Genomic DNA, 18641 nt, shown 5'->3' with positions numbered 1-18641 from the left:
AGAAAAAATTAACAAATTATCTTGATTTTCATCTTTCTTCGCGAAGATAACAAGTAACAAAGGTGATTTATCAAGGATCTTTCATGGGGGTCGGGTCTTTCTGATTCCATAGGAGACATACATAGTTATATTGAATCCCTTTGGAAGAAAGGAAGAAATACCTTATAGAGTTGAAGAATAATAATTTTAAAATAACAAACATGGAAGTGTTGGCACGCCTCAAGGGAAAAACTGAAGCATACCTCTACCGTTCCCTTTTGGGTTATAACGATGATTAAGATGAATGGCATCAAAACGTGCTCTGGTGAGAAGGACTACAGAGATTCTTCTCTTTTTTTAAATTTGCAAATAATTTCTAACACAAGAGGGAGTTGTTTAAATTGTTTGTCTTTGTCATAAAATTGGTCTTCTGGTATTTCTTAATTATTGTCGGTTAACTTATGAGATAACGAGAAATGACTTTGGAAGAGGGCACTATCAATAAATTCTAAAACATATGATAGTGGGGATGTACTAAGTTATTGAGCTATATCAGATTGAATAAATCATTGTGAGGGAATTAGGGAGAAATAAATCATTTTGGGAGGAAATCTAATCGTCTCTATAGTATATGGAAAAGGTCTGTGTAAAAGTAGTTAAAAGAGGCTTATGTCAGGTATTTGGAATTTATATATGTTTTTTTAAGGTTGTAATTTCGGTCTTAAGTATTTAAAGTTTCTAAGGCAATGTTTTAAACTGATATAATTAATATTCCTATCACTGAAATCTACAGGTTAATTTCCTAAAAAGGAGGCAATTAAGATAATTTACTAACGAGGTTATAAAGAGATGTTTGAATTTTCACAAATAAAACATGAGATTATGATGATAAGAATGTGGTCCAATCCCTGATTTTTTCCAGATAATAACATCGATTTTTTTGAAGATTTGTGTCTTTAATTTTCTTTTTGAGAGTTTGATTTATTTGATCGGAAAAAAATTGAGGCTTTCAAACTCCGGAGAAATGACAATGCATCATTCCCTACGTTTTTAAAAATAAACATAATTCAATTTGACCGTAACACACAAGCTGTAAAAACCAAATTTTTTAACATCAAATAAACACGTTCGATGGCGCTGGGTTCTTGAATGCGGTATACAGCGAACTATTAATCGGAAATTCAAAAATTGGTTATAGCTCCAAAATTTTCAACCGCCTCTTAAGTTTACGTAATCAAAGATTTTCAGCAGCCAACTAGTCCTTATTGGTTTTCCATTCCTTTTTCAAGTTTTTTGGTCAGCTCTTTTGTTTTTTTTTTGTTTTAATTTAAGTTGCTTAAACTTGTAAGACTTTTTATACACGTACATATTTCTTAATTGCAGATGAAAAAAGAAAATATAAAATTCATTGTTCGAAGAAAAAGAAATTGATCTCAAGAAAAGTATGCAATTTTTTTAGAAATTACTATACAAAAATTAAAAAAAATCAATGCCTTATTTTCGAAAATTTTATAAAAAAAGGTTATATGGCTGGAGGGAATTGTAAATAATGATTTTTGAAAAATAAAATTTACTAAATGATAAATACTTAAAAATTAACATTTTAATATTTTTAATACAATTTTTAGAGCCGTTTTCGAGAAAATTAATTTTTTTCCAAAAGTGGGTATGACAGGGACTTACCCCTCTGCAGAGTTTCAAAAAAAAACCCGTTTGAAGAAGTTTGATTTTAATCGATCCATCCGTTTAGGCTGTATAGCATATACATATGTATGTAGCTCCCTATACAGATAGACTGACAGACAGAGGGACTTGCGGGACAGACTTTTTTCTGCATTCTCTATGATCTTAATGTCATGTTTGAATAAATCAGCAAAACAATTTATCATCTAGTTATTACCGTATAGACTATTTTTTGTACATTTTTAGATTTGACAAGTGTTTTGTCATTTTAATTTTTTTGTAAATTCTACAAGAAAGATTTGGAAGAAGTGGTTTACAAAGCTAGTATCGTGAGTTTTGTTTTCGTACTCTGGCAAGATGACAGAGCGTTATATCTTATTCAAGTTTTAAGGTCAGTTCTTTTGTTTTTTTTTTTTTTTATTTTTCTGACTTCCATGAAACTTATATAAGGACCGGTATGAGCGTGGGGATAAAAGTGCTTTATATGTTAACATTTTTTCAGAGAATTTTTTGACAAGCATTAAAAAGGCTTTGCTTACACAATAGTTGTGTTGCCCCCATAAAACATAAAAATCAATTGTTAGAGCATTAAACATACTTTTTCGGATCACAACATTTTCAACTTCTTACATTTTCCATGTAAAATTATCTTTGGGATTTCAACATTCAAGTGTATATAAGTTTCAAATTCAAATTCTATACAAGGGTTTTCTTTAAAAATTTTAAAAATGAATTGCATTGTTAAACGATTAAATGTACCTTATGTTCATTAAAATAACTCTTATTAAAATCAATATGTATATCATTTTGAAAACGCGAGAAATCTGCTGCCAGCTAAGTAGTTCAAAAGTTCGTTTCCTTTTGTTTTCAATTTAAAATAGCCATCAATAACACTGTTTAAGCTTTATATATATCTTAAGCTTTAAGCTATAATCATCCTTACGTTACACGTGGCAAATCATCCTTACGTTGGCCAGAGGCCACTTAAATTTAATCCTCTTTGTGAGTGAAAATTCAATGCTTTATTTTTTAATTAACATGAACCATTTTATGTTTATATTTTAAACTCGTTCGCACCATGACAAAGACATATGCATATGCATACAATACCATTACCTTCATTATTATAAACGAATATAGTTGTTATTTTAATAATAAAATGTTTCAAAAGGAAAGTTTTAAATTAAATTTTAATCCATCTTTATTTTTGTATTCAGTTCAATCGAGATACCCTGTGCTATGACATGTATGCATACAAAATTCAATTAACAAATCAGATTATACTTTAAAAGGACAAAATCTAGATGCATACGAAAAAGATTGCTTTTGATAAAAGATATACATAACGTAGCAATTTTTCTCTTTTGAAATACATAGATACATGATACATTATTGATTATTTTTTCGTTTCAAAGGCTCAAGGACGATTTTGAAAATAGTTCTTCAAATAGATAGAGAACTTTAACATTTTTTTTACTTTTTGTGTTTTCCACTTTTTTAAAGACATCATATAAGCATATGAATTTTTTATGGGAAATGTTTGGTCAGTATTTTACGAACTAGATAGCTCAAAATTTTCTATGTTTTGTGAAAGACATAGAAAAAAAAGTATTATATGCAAAAATATCAAAACATCCTCAAAGCTTCTAGGAACAACTGCATTACTATGTTTTTGAAAAAAAAAAAAATTATCTCTGACTAAGATAATATATATTTGAAAATTTCAAACAACATTAAACCACAGAAATATTATTTCTCTGAAATTTATAAGAAGCAAGAAGCTATTTCTATTTCCTATTTCAGTGGAAAAAAATTGTCTCTTTTTTATGTTATTTAAATTCTTCAAAAATATTTTTTTTAATGAAAAATATTTCTGAGATTCATTCGACAATGGTCGAATCATTCTTTTCTCAATCCTCAATCTCATATTTTATCCAATAATACACTTACTCAGATCTTTCTCGAACACAACGTATGTATCTACAAATAACGATGTCCTCGACACGTAGGTAAGCAAAGAATCAAATTGATTGGGTGTGGAATAAAATAGCATTCTTTCACAGTTTTCTTGCAAAAAGGAATAGGATTACGATAGATAATACTGTTGCCATTGCATTTAAAATATATTTACATATATCTTGCAAGTTTTCCGTTTATATTAAGATGAATTCTATGGAAAGTATAATATTTTTTCAAGATTTTGGTGTCGAATGGATTTTTTGTTTTCTTTCGTGAAACTAAATTATGTATATTTTACTTACTTACCTACTATATAAATATTAATTGAACTTTGGTTTCAACAAGTTCCTTATAAATTAACGATATTTTTAGCAAACATTAAAGTTTAGGTATGTAAGTTTATTGATTTAAATAAGAGTGAATTTTGACAAAATATTCAGATGTTCTGAGTAATTTTAATTTTTAAACATACTTGTTTTCAAGTATAGGCTAAAGAAAACTTTCTTTAACAACTTGGCTTCTGCTTCCTTAAGTTGAAAATATTTTTTCTTAGAATTTGAAATCTTGCTTCCCAAAATTCTAAAAATATCATAAATTTAACAAAAAATTGATATAAAAAAAAACTATTGACCCTATTCTTCATTTCATGTTTATATGAATTTATTCTCGTCACACAGCAATTTTTCCATATAGGGTGTCAAACAGTCACCCCCAGGCATAATGGCCGAACTCAATGAAGACCACATGAACTTAAGTTATGAATTTGAGCTTCTAAAAATTCAGAACTTAGAGTTCCTGATTTAATTATTAGTCGAATTAATTTACTCCTTTTTCTAGCTACAACGGTTTTTATATTTTTGTGGCTGTTTCTTTTAAATGGTTCTTACTGGAGAATAAATCAACAATCTAATCACTGCGTAGTGCTCATAAAATCTTTGAAAACGCTGCAAATAATTTTTTTGTTAAAAAAATGTTTTTGTTTTCAATTTCGATCAATTGGTTATTTTGTGTTTAAAAATTAGAATAATCCCTTTTTTTTTGTTTTTAAAAATTAAGTACCACTTTAAAGTCGAAAATGACTCGAACAAAATACAACAAAAAACTGTTTTAATTATGGAGTCGGTTTTCAATGAAAAGAGTGGACTAAATGCTTCAGTGTTATGAGCTGTCGTAACAAATAATTTTAACTCTTTTAACTATAAATTCCCCTCTTTATAAAGCGTTAGAAATATTTAACGAAATTATCTTACTTTTTCTAAAATAATTTCCGAAAAATTTAACCAATCCGTATATTATTCTTGGATAGATTGCGATCTTTTTTTCTGATTATGTATTTATTCTAAGTTGTTGATATTCATAATATAAATCCTGGCGGTGCCTCTAGCTGTCTTCAAATTTCTTCCTTTTATTCATAAATGCCTTCTTTTAAAAATTTCTAATTAACTATAGTATTTTGTATTTCTTTTTTTCTAATACTAGCCGTGTTTTTTTTTCTACAACTCAGAAGTAACTCATTGAGTTGTAGAAAAAAAAATGCGCTATTGAATATTTCTATTTAATATTTTTAAAAATTTTAATTAATAATAATTTTAAGTGAACAAAAAATAAATCCAAAAATGAAGTTCGCTGCTCAGCTCTTTTATTTGAACGATTGAAACTTCAGAATTTATTCTAACGAATGTACAGAACTTTTAAATATACAATTTTTAGAGTTACAGAATTCTGATTTCATAGATTTGTAGAAAATAAAATATTAAAAAAGCCGGCATACAGAAATACTTTTATGTTCATCAAGAATTTTCGATTCATTAACAGAAACTTGTAATAGGAGAAATTTCTAGTTATGAGTACATGCATTAACTATTTTAAATCACAAGAAAAAAAATCAAGTGTATACTTTTACAAGTATTATATCTCTTTAAATCCAATTAATTGATAACAAGATAGTTGGTAGTTGAGGACATTTTTTCTATTTTCATCAAAATCTAATTAAATGTGTTCCCTTGAATTCAATTTTTATCTGTCATCTCCTCTTGATTAGCAGATTCTAATCCATTTGATTGAAAAGAGCAGTGTTTTTTTTTTTGCTTTGTTTTGTTCAAAAATCAATCATTGAAACACACTGTTGAGCATACTGCTATGAGTATCTATGTAGCTACTCATAACTTCAATATGACTGATGTAATCGCAAAGAAAAATATTCATCTATCATTGAAATGACACATTATACATACACACAAAACACAAACACCTGTTTAAATACAGAGATATATGTGTGGATCAGAATCAAAACCCATTATATCCACTTTTCAAAAAAAATGACTTAGGTATGAGGTTTTGTTCTTATTATTCAAATGCATACGTGGGCCAAATTTGAATCCCAAATTGTATTTTATGGCTAAGATATCAGACCACAAAATATGTAGAAAATAGCAAAATCCATACATTTTTTGATTTTCTAATTTTGTTTTTCTCGATTTACTCGAAATCTCTGAAAGTGGATAAAATGGGTTTTGATTCTAATCCACACATATATCCACATGAATGTAACTGGTATCTTATCAAGAGTAGAGTAGAGATCCTTCTTCCGCACGCGTGGACAGGACACATATACGATTTGTTTCAACAAAGATACTGTCTGACAGGATATTTGCTTCCAAAATGTCACTTCAACGTATCCGTATTGTATATGTATCTCTCTGCTAGGTGGTGTACCTGTATATCTAAATGTTAAACTGCTTATATTCGTTGTAATGAATTTCACGTGAAAGCATTTATCTGAATGATGTCGTCGTCGGTTGATAGTCGTTATAAGCCCTCTTTAAATGAAATAAGAGTCTGGCAATTCTGAAGGACATCACTCTTGGTCTTCCTTAAAGGTTGATGATGATATGGTTTCAAATGCACATATTCACACACAAACACAGAATAGATGCATTAATTTATCTTTGGAAATTGAATATCGGAATCTTTGTTTTGTAAAATCATTGTCCCCTTTAGGCAGAAGTATTTGTGTGGTAAAGTTTGTTGTAAGAGATAAACTTGATTTTATTGAATATTTTGATGATGAGTTATAATAGCATGTTGGAGAATTGAAAGGAAAATCTATCGATGAATGAAGTTATTTGAATGACCTCTTCAATATTCCAATTAATGAGGATATTTGATTTTGACTCTGGATATTGTGTTATCGAAGGTCAGCTCTTTGAAAATTCAGATCTTCAATTTTCAGTTTAATGGAGAAAAATCATCATTAAAACGAAATTATTCTGAAATATGATAGTATTTCTTTTACAAAAAAATGATAATGTATAAAAGTTAAAGGGATAAATCGAAATGCAACTTTTCTTTCATGAAATGTGGTTAATTCTTTACTTTTTTAATTTATTACAGGCTCATAACGACATTACCATTTGATACTGATAAAAAAATATTTAAGGAAGGTGAAACCTTTATTTCATTAACTGTTATTAAATTCCAATTTCGTTTTTCTTTTTAATTAAAAGTATTTTATACATGAGAAAGTGAAAAATCAATCAAGTCCCGAATTTTATGCTGACTAATATTCGAACACAGAGAAAAGTCTCTTTTTTCAAAGAAAATCGTTTAATATTTATTTTGGAAGCCACATTTTTTTCAGAGTACGTAATTCGGACGTATCTCACTCTAACTATATTTTTGTATATTAATTCCATTTTCATTATATAGTCGTAATATAAAAATGTTTTCAAAGGATTTGATGATAAATTTAAAATACGTTCACAGAGATTCTGTAAGCAAATACATTATAATCGCTTCTTTTTGTCCCACCCGTGGCATTAAAAAAATTTTTGTTAATTTTGAAAAATAATCAAATAGACGCCATTTTTCTATGCCCACTTTAATAAATAATTTATTTATTAATCAACAAATTTTACTGTTGATACGTTAACTTTATACAAGTATTCCACCCGTGACGAAAGAATGCCCTTTTTATGTTATTTTCAGTTTTCTCGAAAAACTAAAAGACATTAATGCATCTGGTTTTAAAGATTGGACTACAAATTAATGACAAAAAGCATATCGTCACCTACCTGGTGGTACTAGATAATCATAACGTAAAAACACTTTCAAATTTTCGTACTTTGTTGTTATTGTTCAAAAATTATAACAAAACAAACACTCTCAGAAAATTTCCAATTAAAAATTAAAATGTTCCCAAAAGATGTATAGACAAAAAGATATTATCAAAGACGTTTAGAACAGCTTTAATAAAGTGGAGCAGCATCGTGCCATGCCTGGTTTTGGTATCCCTGCCAAACTGTTAAGCCTTCTCAGAATGGCACTAGAGAATGCTGTGGTTCGTCAATATTTTAAGAGATTTAACCATGGTTAAAATATTAGGCCCCTCTGCGAACTTAAATAGGGATAATCGTTGATTATTTGTGTGCGAAGAAAAGACAAAAGAGTTATTAAAAGAAGAAAGTTAAGTTTCCAAAAAACTATCTAAGCCTCATGTCAATTTAGACTGACATGGACAATACATTGAAGAAAGCTCTTCGGAAGCATTGCAAAGTCTTTTGTGGAACCCAGAAACCTTTATTAATAGAGGTTCTCTGGGTGCAAGAGGTGTTATTAGGATATTTGTACCTATGCCCTACAAAAAAAATCAAAAACATCAGATTAATACCGTACAAATAGTATATGTTTGTACATATTTTCTTAAAAAAAATCGAAATAAAATCTGATTTGGTTTAAGAAAAAAATGTACTTTTCAGAAGAACTGGAATACTAAACAAGGAATTTTTAATTAATTTGTTTTCATTTGAATCGGTTCTGACTGAAATTATCAAAAGCTAATGGAATTTTATTTGGTAATTTGGGTTTTTCGTTTGTATGTACCTATATTTCATCGTTAACTTAAATGAATCATTGATTTTTTTTTTTTCAAAAAATTTACTCTTTCAGATTAATGATATGTAAACTTGAAATTATTTACTTTTCCCATAACACACGCAGAATGAATTTTTGATATTAACGGTGGATATTTTTTTAAGAGGACACACAATACACAAGTGCACGTGAAAAATAAAAAAGAGTAATGTTCGGTGAATGAACACATTCTGATGTCTAGCTACACTCCACATTGATTGATTAGAATCAATTTTTAGGTGAGTTCGGTTTCTTGATGCTTATTAACTTATTTAAAGCATAAATCATTTAATAAAAGTATCAGAAACTAGTAGTTTAATAGTTGGTGTATTGAAAATTCACAGTTTTCAAATAAAAGGAAAGTTTTTACTTCTCTTTGCTTTTTTTTTCTTAGACCTACTGATCTAAACAAACATTTTTAAATTTAACTTTTTAGGAACCTAGAATGTTCCTAAAAAGTTAAATTTAAAATGTTTTCATAATGTAAATTAATCAAAAGTGAGGCAGAGTGTATCGATGTAATATTTTTCTATAAAAGTTTCAAGGACTTGTGTTTTTCATAAACAAACATCAGCATTTTGGGTCTTTTGATAAGCCCTAAAGGGAAACCCAAACTCTCTATCACATGCAAAATTATATCGTCTATCATTTTATTTTATACTCGTGCAGATACATTGTTTGTGTGTTTTAAATTTTTTGCTTTGTTTCTTTTAAAAATTTGCTTGACTTTGATTTTGTTAAATGTTTGGAAATGAATGCTATTAATTGAGGTATGCATATAATTGTTTTGATTGAAAATGAAAATTTAATAACGAAATTTCATTTAAAAGCCAGACAATAAAACAGAGAGAATGTTAATAAGGCCAATAAATATAATTATTATTGAAATATGCTATAAAAGAAAATTGCCAAATTAAAATTCCAGGTGTACTCGACAGTATGTAAATATTTTTCATTGGACATTAAACAATTTTATTCATCATATTTTTGGTTTTGTTTTTTACTTTCAACAGAAGTTAAATGAGAAATAAAATACAGGTAATGGTATGTATTTATGAATGTCATGTGGAATGTTTTACATCAAAATAAAATTTTTTAAGCTAAATAATACATTTTTCTGCTAAATAAAAAAGTTTTTTTTTTTTATTATTTTAATATTGTGTATTATACTGAAAACTTAATTTAATTGTATTATAAAGGTATAACTTGAGAGAAGGCAGTAATCCATAGCTAAGGAACAAATTAAATAAAAAAAAAACTACTTTACTATAAATCAATTTTTAGTAAAAATGAAATTAAAATAGGATAGGAAAGCGAGTGATCGAAATGAAACAATTTTTCCGAACTGATTGCTAACGTTTCCAAACACAATTTTTCCCAAAAAATTAACCATGTCCAAAAATAAATAGGTACGATACATTTATGTAATCAATTAACCATCACTAATATAATTATGAACAAAATTTGTAAACTGTATCTTACATGTAACATTGTAACAGTGTAGTTGAAAGATTTAAATGACTAACTCGATTTCAACGAAAAATTTAGTACAAAAACATTACTAAATCGCAATATTTGGTAAAATTTTCAAAAACCCACATGTTTTAATTTTGCAAACAACTTCAATAATTATTGTTGGAAAATCAAATTATTTTTGTGTATTTGAGAACCAATCTTACTCGACGCACAGTGAGCACAATTATTATTTTTCTTTGCAAAAATCACAATTCTTTTCAAATTTTTTATCTCTAGACATAAATCCATTGACATTCATTCTAGCAGGGGAAGAACAATTTAATCTGAACCGGAAAATCAATAAATGCATTATGAGCGATTTAAAGAAAATTTCACGTTTTTTTTTTATTTAACAATCTAATGATGAATTTTTGAGGCTGAGTTTTTAGTTTAACATCCAGAAAAAAATATATCATTGATAAATAAAAATAAATGCACGTCCAAGTAGCACGAATTTCCACTTGCTTAATTTCTAAAAACATTTTATAAATTTTTGTTGAAGGTAAATTAAAAAAAAAATATAAAATTCGTTAAATGAATCTCAGATAAAATAAAAAAGCAAGCAACCTGATTTTAAAATCGTTAGATATCTATTATGTATTTTATAACAAATATTTTTTTTTTATGTATTTTTAATAAAATAAAATTGTTATGCAATTATTAATTAATTTAAATTTTAATCAATGCTTTAATCAAAAAATCTTATTTTTTGTCAAAATTATATTTCGGATTTATATCACAGGTTTTTGTATAAGAAATTCCTTTGAAATTCATCTAGTCGTTTGAGAGAAATTCAGAATTTAAAATAACGCGTCATATTGACCCCGGACGAAATTTTACAGTTCATTATTTTAGTATGTATCTTATTGACGATCGTTTTAAAATTACACATTGATCTTTATATGTTACTAAAGGTATAAAAATAATATCAAAATCATCGGTGAAAAAAAAAAATGTTACAGGGATGAAAATCATAAAAAATCTTCTAAAAAGCAAAGATTTTGAAAAAAAAACAATACAGAAATCTGCTTAATTTTAGATGGTCTTTCTCTGTGATATTCTCAGAACTTTTTTAAAAAAATATCTCAAAATTTAAGATTAATACAAATTGAAAACTGGCTCATTTTTTCAACTATAAGCAAAACCACAAAAATTGTTGCAACGGATTAAAACAACAGTGCCACAGTACAACTGCCTTCACTTGAACTTTTTCAATTTCTTTCAAATCTTTACAACCATTTTTTTTTTTCAAGAAAAAAACCTTATAAACAACAAATAAAAGTGTTTACTTGACAAGACATGATACTTTACTTATGTACCTTCTTTATTTAAATTCCATAGAAAAGTACATTTATGCACTACCTAATACAATTTTCTAACGAAGATATTTCATATTAGTGATTCATGTCAACTTAGGTATTCATCTAAATTTTATACATGCACAGTAAATTTAATTCAAATTAAAATCCTTTAACTGACTTAAAACTAAGTACCCAACTCAACCTAAAATATTTTGCTTTCTCTGTAGGTACCTTCTTTACAATTTATATCAAATAAAGAAACTTTCTATACTATTTAGGTCCTTCCAAGAAATTAACTTAACAAATTTTTGCCGTATTTAGAAAGCAATTAAGTTATAGAATAACAAACTTTTCAACCATCATAGAACCACACTTGAAGCATTCCGCAATAAATAAAAAATATATATATACGTAACCACTTACCTAAAAACACTGTTTTTGACATTGAATCTTATTAACTTTTGAAATAGAAAATCCCTATACAATATACCTAATTCCCACAAAGTTTCTCTTTACGCAAATGTATCTACAAAAGCGCCCCAAAAAATAAATATTAAATTCCTTGAAAAGTCTTTTGCAAAAATTTAAATCCAAAGCTTCTGTGAAAACTGAAAACCGAAAACAAAACGAAAATGAATCACTAACTCAAAAACCAGCCTAATTTATCTTCAAAAACTTTAAGTTCAATAAATTTCATCAACGACTTAGTAAATATTTACCTACCACAAAAAACACTCGAAGATACAAAAAAATATAAAAGAAAGAGGAGAGTTGAGAAAACACTTAAGCAAATCCTCTTCTTCTTCTTGTTCATCGTCGTCTTAGTGAAAGAACTAGGAAATGCTCTTGACTTTTGGGGAGCAAGAAGAGATGAAGAATAAATTCTTCCAGGCACAGTTCTTTCTTTCTTATATGCATCTTTGTGGTTTTGGTGGTTCTATTTTTAGTTGTTGTTGTTGCTGCCTTCTGTCTTTTGCCTACAAAAACAAAAAAATGTCCTTTAATGATTTCTCTTAGAGCTATTGTGTGCGGCAGAAGGAATTTATTTGTTGAAACAATCGATAAAACCTGGGAACTAAGTGTTTTTCTGTTGTTGTTGTTGGTGCTGCTGGTGCTGAATCCTATACAACCATAGCCGTAGCTAGGATTTCATTTCGGGGGGGGGGGGGGGGGGGGGGGGTTTAGCTCAGACCAAACAAAATTTTTTTTTAGAAATCACAATACTTTGTATCAACTATATGTAACTGCAGTCGATTCTAAATCCCGCTAGATCAAATAGTCATTTGAACTGTGTAGAAGCGAAAAATTTGCCAATATCCTTTTTAAGTATTTTTTAAGAGAGGAATTCGTAGTTTAAAGTTTAAAAAAGCCCAGCTTACGGTAAACGAATTTAAAAATGGCCGAATATTCAGCGGCATCTCTAGTTTTGTAGGTACAAAGAGTGATAAGTTGGGTGATATAAATTGCGAGCGTTAGCGAGCAAGAAAATTTTTTTTAAGAAACAAATTTTAACCATTCTAAGGCTTTATAAAAAAAATTATTTCGTACAATTTAATATATGTATAAGACATTGAAAAATGGACTTTTTCTTGCACTGAAATTTTGTAGCAGAAAATTGACAGGTACAGGTACATTCTATCTATTGAGTTCTAAATGAAATTAGCAATACTAAAAAACCAAAATTTTAAATAATCCAAGTTGTTTGACATGAGCTAATTACACTGGTCAACAAGGTTTTTGTTACAGAAACCAGGGTATACTTTTCTATAGGCTGAGCTCGAATCCGAAGTCAGAAAAATTCTATCACATCACGGTTTGGAGATATTCCCGTTAGAAAATCGAAAATGCCGATTTTTACCAGTTTTCAAAGTTATTTTTTAGCGTTTACTTATTTTTTTTTTAATTAAATTTGTAACAGTTTCTAAAAGAATTGTGTCAAAATTTGAAAACGATTGGTACAGAACTTTTCGATATTTGCTATTAAAAGCAAATAAATATGAGATGTCCCAAACACTTTGATTTCAAGTTATGATTTCTCAGGAAGAAAATAGATATTTAAAAGATTTAAACGGATTTAGAGAGACAAAACTTAATTCTTTTAGAAACTGTTACAAATTCAATTGCAGCGACACCCTACTATTTTTTTATTAAAGGGGATCAAAAAACAAGAATATTGAGAAGAACAAAATGTCCCGTTACTTTCTCTTATAATTTTTAGAAATAAAAACAAGTTTTTCTTCCATTGCAAAAGTATAATCGCATTTTTTTTATTTTGAGTATGGCCAACAAGGTTTTTGTTACAGAAACCAAGATATACTTTTCTAAAGGTTTTTTATGTGCTGAGCTCGAATCCGATCTCAGAAAAATTCTATCACATCGCGTTTTTGAGATATTCCCGTTAGAAAATTGAAAATCCCGCTTTTTACCAGTTTTCGAGGTTATTTCCTAGCGTTGGTAGGTACTACGGTCTCTGAATAAATCGATACATTTATTTGCGCTTACATACTGGATTTAAGGTTAACATAGAACAAAAGTGGGTAATAAGCAACTGAAGATATCTCGGACAGTAGAAAAGATGTCTGAAAGATTTAAATAGATTTAAGGGTAATATTTCAAAAACGAGATGTGATCGAATAAGTCCGTCTTTGGATTCGAGTTCGGCCACCGAAACCCTTTGAAAAAGCATAGTTTAGTCTCGGCACCAAAAACCCTGCATAAGTACTTGTGGTATTTAAAGGGTTCTTAAAAGAGCATTTTAAGGTGTTAACATAGTGCTTAAGGAAATGGTCAAAGAGATAAAAACTCTTTGTAATGGACCAAACAATTTTTGTTTTCCTTTATACAAACTTCATCGACAGCTTCTGCAACGATGCTAAATTGGTAGTGATTTTAAGGGAGATTTTTATATAGGTAATCAAATCACTAAAATACAAAAACAAATAATTTAGTGCTGCACATATTAGACTTGTATATGTTTATAATATAGGTATCTTTTGATTTTCTGAAAAAAAATTTCGGGGGGGGGGGGGTTAAACACCCAAAACCCCCCCCCTAAATACGGCTATGTATACAACCAACAGGCTTTTCTATTGTTAAGAGGCATTATTCAGAGGCATTGCTTAAAGCTGATTTACAATTAATGAAAAAGCTGTAGACTAGGCATAGGTAGGTACTTCAAGTATTCATTTTTTTTTTTTTGTTTTGTTTTGTTTTGTTCTTCTGATTACAATGCAAGAGGGTCTTTTTTTGTAGACAGACCTAAATACTCAAGAAGTTTGCACAAACAAGGAGTGAGAATGTTAATTAAGTTATGCTATGAAAAGTTGAGACATTCCATCCTGTGAAAACAGTACTGAGATAACTTTTTCTTTTATTTTGTGAATGCTGTTGAGTTTTAACACCTTTCATTATTTTCTTGGTATTATTTGTTTTTTTTTTTTTTTAATTCCGTTGGTCAAGGAAATTTTGTTGGAATTTTAAAAATTTACTCCTGGAAATTTTCAAAGATAACATTCAGGAGACATGCAATTAATTCCAACGACGGAAATAAGATTGAGCTCCGTAGACGTCGGATAGCAGACCGGAGCAGTGTTATAGGAGGTAACCTGGTAAAAGTAAATTTCATTGGAATTTCCCCCAACCCAGTGTTAAGAAGTTTCTTTGGAAAATAATTTATTTATGTCCAGTAGTTCCTATAGCTTCACCATGTGGTAATGGGTTGAAGCCCTCTTTGTCACTAGGGACTTTACTATTTACTTTTTTATTGACATCTTACAATTCACATATTTTTCCACAGCTTTGTAAGGTAGAAAAATGCTTTAGCTAAAGCATAAGGATAAGTCTTTTCACATTAAAGATTATGTTAACAGATTGCTGGCGTGTATATACACTATGGACACTGTACAAAAAAAGCACAGCACAAAACATGTAGTTATTTTATTCACGGTTGGATGGAAGGAAATCTCTGGCATAAATTATCACCTTAAGGCGATGTGAAATGAGACACGTCCTCTTCTTCTCTTCCGTATCCGTAAACTAAAACAAACAAGGACATTAATTTGTTTGTTTCTTAAAGTCCATTGCAGAATAATGTACATATTATACATACGTTTGTGTTTGTATATGTATCGCAAGATTTAATAGCGTATATTTTGCATAAACAAAGTTTGAGAAGTTTGTAATTAAATTAAACTCAACAGAGGATGATGAAGTTGGGTGCAATTTTACCTACGGGATGATGTAGATGAAGCTTGCTTTTATTGTCATGGTCAACGAGTGAATGTGCAATTATGGCGAATTATATTTGAATAGAGAGTTGATGATAATTTCTAGGAATGTTTTCTTTTAATGATTTTCAAAAACAAGTCGTTAGATTATAATGATGGGTACGCCACGCTGGTACGCTACGCAAACAAAAAATTCTAAATTTGATGTGTAGATTGTTGAAGCAAATTTATTAAAAGTTCGTCTTCATTAGATTTTGAGATTTAAGTTTTGTTGATGAAGTATTTCTTTTTTCTAAAATATTAATTTAAAGGTGCAACTGAAAAACAAATTTCTAAGAAGCATTATGTCCGAATTAATGCTTTGTTGAACCTTAATATGTAATTCGCAATATACCTACTAAGTGAGAATTCACTAAAGGATTTAACTTGAAATATACATACTTTGAACTCAAACTTTGCAACAGAAATTGTCAGAAATAGTAAACTTTCCTGATCCTCAACCATGTACCAAAGTCGTGGAGAAAGGTTCAGGTCTATCGTTTTTTATCCCGAATGATGAGAGGGCATGCAAATGAGTTCACGGAAATTTTTCGTACTTGAAGCGATTTCTAGGTTCTCATAATGTAGGGAATTGTTGGGAAACACCCTCTTGTGAGGTTACAGCACATCGGATGCTTTGATTGATTACATGGAATCAAACTGATGGACTACCAAACTTATCAATTTTTCTTCCTTAAAATACATATGCTAGCTACTTCAACTAACTGATGCACCTCTTCTCTGAGCCTTGGTTAAATCTGTAATGTTTAACTCTCTTCTAGATTATTTCAAAGAAAAATTTAGTAGGAAACATAATGATTTTTTGGCGTCCATTAAAACCGTTATACGTATATTTAAGAAAATTACATTTTAATCTGAGTTAATTCTACATACATACATAGTTGCCATTGAAAGTATTCTTGCATCATTTGCCGTTCAGAAAAAAGTAATTTTCGAATTCGCATGTATTCATGTTTTTAACAATATTGCATAGGTACTTTACGTCACTTACTTTTGTGGACACTTTGTGGCGGAAAAAATAGTAATCTTATTAATTGTAGCTTATATGTAATAAATATAAATAAGCAGACGAAAATAGGAAAATTATTATTTTTTGATGTCCAAAATCATAACTTATTAATTTTATTAAATGTAATTTAAAAACCGTCATTTTTTATTGACCTAGATTTTAAGTTAAGAAAGTGCTCAGGCCAGTGAACACATTGAAAAAGAATAACTTTTCTTTTTTTTTTTTTGACAGCAATCGTAGCTTTTTGAATGCAAATGTTTTGATGTAAATCCAAATTGTGTTGCTTAAACACGTTTTAAAATGACAAAGTTTTTTTTTAAGAAAGCTCAAAAGTGAGCTTAAAATAATCAAAAAATGGGAAATAAAAAATTTTTTTTTCAGAAATTTGAAGTAACCTAGACGCTAGAGCCTCGATTTTGTATCGATCCGGAAGTGTACTTTTAAACTTCAAATTGAAATAAGAAATTACTGGGGCGAGCTATACAGAATTAAATTCTGCGCAACAAATTAGAATTTTATTAACTACAATTTTGTACAAATTTGACATCAAAAACGTAATAACTCTGTGTTACAAAATACAAAATAAAAATCATGTCAATTACTTTAGAAATGACCTAGCAGAGGTTGTAGGTATTACTGAGTACATCATATTTCGGCACTTGAAATTTTTTGTAGACCCTCAAAATTTCAAGTAACAGTCAATAAACCGTTCTTCAATGTTTTTAGATTTCAACGATTTTTTACTCAGCCATTTTTCGGTGAATTTCAGATTTTTTTACAGTTCTAAACAGAGTACTTGTTCTTTTTGAAAATATTTTTTATTATGCTCAAGCACCAAATTGGGTGTAGATTTTATGGCTGAGTAAAAAATCGTTGAAAGCTGAAAACATTGAAAAACGGTTTTTTGACGATTACTTGAAATTTTGAGGGTCTACGAAAAATTTCAAGTGCCGAAATATGATGTACTCAGTAATACCTACAACCTCTGCTAGGTCATTTCCAAAGTAATTGACATGATTTTTATTTTGTAACACAGTGGAACTTTCGTCCGCTAACTTCAGACTTTTTTAAGCGGAATTTTTGAAAACAAAAAAAAAACTATTGAGACTATAAAAACGAGGTTTATTGAATTAAAAATAATTTAAAAAGCCACAAATTTGGATGTCAGCCAAACATATTATTTTTAATAATTTCAGATTTTGCCCGTTTACTTCAGACTTATTTTAGCGGAAAACTCAATAATTTTAAAGCCATGCGAGATGCGAGCAACAAATTTTGATTTGCACAATAAATTAGCATATTTAATTAAGCTCAATATTGAGATAATTTTTTTTTTATTCCGCCATTTGAAGTGTTCGCCAAAGTACCGGACGTTCAATGGTGAGCGGTTGAAGTGAACTTTGAAAAATTGTTTGTTAAATTAGCTCAGCAACAAGTTTTAAAATTTTTTTTGTCTAAAACACAGTGTTTTTATTATACAATTTAATTGCATGACGGAAATTTTAGAGTTTTATACATATTATAAAAATAGAAGGAACTAGCATTCGGAGAAGTATGTAATATTCTTTACTTCCGTAGAAATATCGTAGCGGATGAATTACTAAAACAAAAATCAACCTTCATGACTCATCTGAAAAAAGAGTAAAAACTTTTCTAGGAGTTAGGGACAAATTCTTCGCACTGTCCAACTCTTTTGCAAGACTGAGAAACCGATTATTGGGTAAAGCCTTCTATCAAGACTTGGAATCAAAGACTTGATCGCTATCTTCAATGCAAATAAATGGTTATACATATATCCTTTTTTTTTCGTATTGCATCATTTTTGAAAGTTTTCCAAGCAAAATTATTCTTACATGATGATTAATCACGAATTTAAATACCTAACAAACTGCAGCCTAGTCTTTGAAAGCATTTCATCTTTAGATTTAAAACGTGTCCTTTTACTTTTGCAGACATTTTCAAGTATCGTTGACCTTTACTATACTTATATGTATCTGT

At 28.9% G+C, this 18641-nt stretch overlaps 1 protein-coding gene across 3 annotated transcripts in view; it reads right to left on the bottom strand.

Moving 5' to 3' along the window:
• Positions 1–18641, bottom strand: part of LOC129911434 (ras-related protein Rab-37) — an 83412-nt gene that overhangs the window by 28509 nt on the left and 36262 nt on the right. Inside the window, exon 1 of one of the 3 annotated variants that reach the window (XM_055989242.1) lies at positions 3613–3637. The exons of 1 other annotated variant lie outside the window; for it this stretch is intronic. The gene's annotated coding sequence lies outside the window, so the exon portion shown is untranslated. Of the gene's footprint in view, positions 1–3612; positions 3638–18641 lie in introns of those variants that run through there. One more of the 3 variants, XM_055989243.1, reaches the window with a different exon arrangement.

The sequence above is a fragment of the Episyrphus balteatus genome, chromosome 2 (assembly GCF_945859705.1).
Source record: "Episyrphus balteatus chromosome 2, idEpiBalt1.1, whole genome shotgun sequence".
NCBI lineage: Eukaryota > Metazoa > Arthropoda > Insecta > Diptera > Syrphidae > Episyrphus > Episyrphus balteatus.
This window is presented reverse-complemented; position numbering and strand designations above follow the sequence as displayed.